At 35.2% G+C, this 4715-nt stretch overlaps 1 long non-coding RNA gene across 1 annotated transcript; it reads left to right on the top strand.

Moving 5' to 3' along the window:
• Positions 1 to 1736: 1736 nt before the first annotated feature.
• Positions 1737 to 3455, top strand: LOC117090949. The gene is made up of 3 exons (XR_004440168.1): positions 1737 to 1831; positions 2778 to 2882; positions 3198 to 3455. It is a non-coding gene; the product is annotated as an uncharacterized LOC117090949 (long non-coding RNA).
• Positions 3456 to 4715: the final 1260 nt, after the last annotated feature.

Raw genomic sequence — 4715 nt, 5'->3', positions numbered from 1 at the left:
GCATGTAAAATTACAGTGAACTGCTTGAGAGTAAAAGGAAGGCAATTTTTGCATGACCAAGTTCCCAAGCTCAACTTTTTCTTTTGGCATAGTGAGTTTGGGGTCTCAGTATTGTATTTTTCTTTCACAATACAAAATAAATCTATGAAAGCGTGCTAAGGCACACTTGATATTATCATCAAAATGAGATATTATATACAGATATCATAAGCCTACCTCTTGTTTTTATCCTTTATTCAACCACTAAAATCTCCTTGCACACTGTGGAAAGAAAAATAGATCTCATGTTAAAAGCTAAAACTTAGTATATTTTATCCTTTCCATAGAATTGATTTGAAGACTGGCCTTATACCCCATTTGTAGTAAAGGAATGAACCTGGCTTAGAGGTAAGCCCTTGATAACTACAAACAGTTGGTTGGCTATCTGAGTGGCAGACAATCTACACTTGCTGTAGTAAAAGACAGACATATTTTTCCAGCATAGGCATAACCATGACATTAATATCAGTGAACATGTTCTGTGCACCTTTCCTGATTGTATAAACTTTGATCACCATTGCTTCATCTTTCATGCTCACAGACTGAGTGATCCTGTTGCCCTTCCACATGTGGCCATTCCTCTCTCTCCTCAATAATTCAAGTTTATCAGTCTTCAGACTTTTATCTTCATAATGATATTATTTATTTATTTTTTAGAAACAGGGTCTCATTCTGTCTCCCTGGCTGAAATGCACTGGCATGACCATAGTTCACTGCAGCCTGGACTCCTAGGCTCAAGCAATCCTCCTGTCTCAGCCTCCAGAACAATAGCTGGGACTACAGACATGTGCCACCATGCACAGCAAAGTTTTAAATTTTTTGTAGAGACAGGGTCTCCCTATGTTGCCCTAAGTTTGTCTCAAACTTTTGGCCTTAAGTGATTCTCCCACCTTGTCCTCCCAATGTGCTGGGATTACAGACTTGAGCCACCATGACTACCAGACTTTTCAACTCCGTTCTCTTTTGAGGAAGATAAAAAACATCTGTATCTCATTTTCCAAATGTGGAGGCTCCATTGTTTAGAACAAAGGCAAAATAATGATTTCTGTATTCCAGAAAGCTTTCTTTCTGATCCCAGCATTCTCCAGGCTCCAAATGCTCATTGAACAATTGTATTCATGGATTAATGCAGCGCTTCTTTCATTTTAATGTGCATATGCGCTGCTTAGGGATTTGGTTAAAATACAGGTGCGAATTCAGTAGGTCGAGTGGGACCCAAAATTCTGCATTTTTAAGGAAGTTCCTGGGTGATGCTGCTGGTGTATACACCACACTCTCAGTAGTGATACATGAGTGCAATAATTGTTATAGCCTTTCACTGTGTCAGAAGAAAACTTTCTGAGAAGAGCGTATTCTTCCTATTCCATCCTTGTCTCCGAAACATGAATTCCTACTTTTTCACATTGGCATAAATTTATTTATTTTTCTAAGCAAACACACACACACACACACACACACACACAAGATTTCACTGCAATTATTTATGTAAATTTAACATTAATAAAATTTGGAAAAGCTTAATGTTTGTTGAATATATTTAAATGTATTTATTATATGTTTCTTGTGATAACCTGAAACTTGTCATCAAGGCATGTACATCGTATTAGGTTGTTCTTGTACTGCTATAAAGGAATACCTGAGACTGGGTAATTTATAAGAAAAAAGTTTAATTGGCTTATCTTTCTGCAGGCTATACAGGAAGCATGGCCCAGGCATTTGGTCAGCTTCTGGGGCATCCTCGGGGAGCCTTTACCTTTGGTGGATGGCAAAGCTGGAGCAGCCATGTCACATGGTAAGATCAGGTGCAAGAGAGAAGAGAAGGTGTTACCCTTTACAACAACCAGATCTCTCAAGAACACATTCACTATTGTGAAGACAGCAACAAGCTGGAAGAAATCCACCCCCATGACCCAAACACCTCTCACCAGGCTCCACCTCCAATATTGGAGGTTACACTTCAACATGAGATTTGTAGTGGGGTCATATATTCAAACCATATCATACATACATAAAATGAAATTGGCAGATAACTGAGATGATACCTAATAGGGGGTGACCCAAGCTAAAGACAAAGCTATCTGATGCTGTAACTTTTTTCAAAGTGATACAAATGGGGACCAATAAATTCAACTATCTGTAGTCACAGCTCTAGCAAAAGTTGTACAAAGGGCTAAATATCTGTGCCATTCCAATATGTGAATGAAGAGAGGGGAAATTTGATTTATACTTAAAAATCTAGTCTCGGGGGTTAATGGGATATAAGACTTATTCTTACATTAAAGAGTTAGAACTAGATATCAAGGTAAATAAATTCATTATGTGTCTCCTCCAAGGGCAGGGGAGAAAGGAGGAACACAATCCATTTAATGCTAGACCTAGTTAGGAGATGATATTAAGTCTCATCAAGTTGTTTTAGTAAGCTGCACACCTCCTTCCTTTGATCAGTTTAAGGGATTTCAGGAAAAATCAGGTATGTTTCTCTTTTTAGATTATTTTACTGTACATCCATGGGGATTGCAGCTTCACTGTAAATAAGAGATTCCACCATATCTCACTTGAATGAAATAACTATCTGTATCTCAGACCTTCTATATTTCTTCATTAACATTATTATTATTATTATTTTTATATCCTTTCATGGCAAATGTGGACATTTTATGACTTTTGGCAAGACATTTTGAAAGTCTAAACTGTATTTACATATATTTCTTGTCACCACGATTATTTGACATTTTTAGGGAGAAGAAACATTTCTTTCCCACTCCTGATGGTTTCTTCCAAATAGCAGGGAAGCTCCACTGGTTGGTTACCTTGCCTCTCTCCACTTCCTCGCACACCTGTTGGTGAGTACTGGAAAAAACTAGGCATGAAAACCTGGCTCCTTTTCTCCTTATTTGTGGGATCTACTTGCCTACAGAAGTCCTATGCTCTTAAGCATGTGATCCATTTAAATGCAAAGGCCTTGTTTCCTGGAGAGGCTTATGGTGGTCCAAGGCTTTGGGTGACCAGGAGTTTATGTTGCTCTGATTCTGGCATCAATTGTAGGAAATCCATTGTTGGCATATGCCCAAGCCATATTCTCCAAATTTATTAGTGACAAAAGTGATATTTTGGTTCCTAACTGTAAAACCTTTTGTCTTACTTCTCTGTTGTTTCAGACTTCATCAGAGAAGAGTGGTAACATTTACTTGGCATTCCTTTGAATCTCAGCATTATTCATCTCATTAACATTCAGAGAACTCCAGAAGGCTGGTTCTAATAGGAAATGTGTTGTCTCTTCCTTATGATTATGTGTACATGGATTGAAATATTTATTAATAAATGTCTCAAAATCAAGACTGGGGGAACTTGGTTTGAGAAAACTGAAATGCAGCTTCCAACTTCAACTTCATCCCTGAATAAACTTTAGAACTCAATCTCCTTGGATTTCAGTGACCTCACATATAAAATGGGGTTCAGATCTGTACTGTCTACCTTAAAGCATGGCTGAGAGGTTAGAATTGAATGTGAAAATATATTGACAATTATAAAACAACACAAATGTGTGTCATTATTCTAATAATTCCTTACGTGTATGTAGCAAACACACATTGGAAAAGTAAATGGCATTACTTTTGATTTTATTCAATTTGTTTCCCTTTATAGAAAGCTAGAATAAACCATTTTTTCCTTCTAGAAACACTATTACTCTTTATTTATTGGGTCAGATTCTTACTGTATACTATAATGTGCACTTTCTTCTAGGGTGACTTTTCATGTACATTAAGAATGGATCATTTTTATATGTAAGTTCCAAGGTAGGCTGAAAGTATTTTCTTGTCATATAAGACCTTTAAAAGTGAATTATGTTTATATCACTATGTAGTTTTTTTAATGATGTAAATATCACCTTGTTTTATTATGACACATTTTAGACTTAGTGCTTTTAGTTATATGAAGTGTTGAATGACATTTGTTAGCCTGTTTTAGTGTAGGCACTTAAAATGTCAGGAAACAGATGTTCTACTATAAACATGAATAAAAATGAGGGACAATAAGACTAAATATAGGATATTTTATTATGCTAATATTAATATTACTTAAAATTCAGCAGTGATAACATTCTATATAATTAATGAAGATGACAAGAAAGACTCCCAAGTTTATAATTTACAAAAAAGTTGTAGTTGGTTTAGTTATTTTTTAAGTTAAAAAGTAATTTACTAATTTTTAATGGCAAGAATATAGGTATAAAGTTAAGCAGAAAAGACTTACTGTGTTATCCTGATCATTTCTAATTTTGCTTCCAATGTTATTCTCACCCTGCCAAATCTCAGTACCATCTCCTGTTCAATACTCAAGTAGATGCTATAAATTGATTATATACATGTATTTACATCTGTGTGTATATGTGATGTATAATAAAAAGTGGGAGGAAGGAAGACCTATGCTCTCTAGAATGAAAAGCACAAATGTCATTTTCCCACGGTTTTGTATATGTCATAACCCCTAGGTACTATGAATTTTTAAAATGTGTAATTAATTTTTTAAAAATCAAATATGTTAAGTTAAATTAAAATACCACATAAAACAAATTTCCTTTAAAACTTTGACTCTTTGGTTCATACAATATTTTGGCCCTTCCTGAAAGAATAACATTAATAATAATGATATAATAATGAAATATCCATGTATAT

This window comes from Trachypithecus francoisi, unplaced genomic scaffold (assembly GCF_009764315.1).
Source record: "Trachypithecus francoisi isolate TF-2019V2 unplaced genomic scaffold, Tfra_2.0 Contig01134, whole genome shotgun sequence".
Taxonomy (NCBI): Eukaryota; Metazoa; Chordata; class Mammalia; order Primates; family Cercopithecidae; genus Trachypithecus; species Trachypithecus francoisi.
This window is presented reverse-complemented; position numbering and strand designations above follow the sequence as displayed.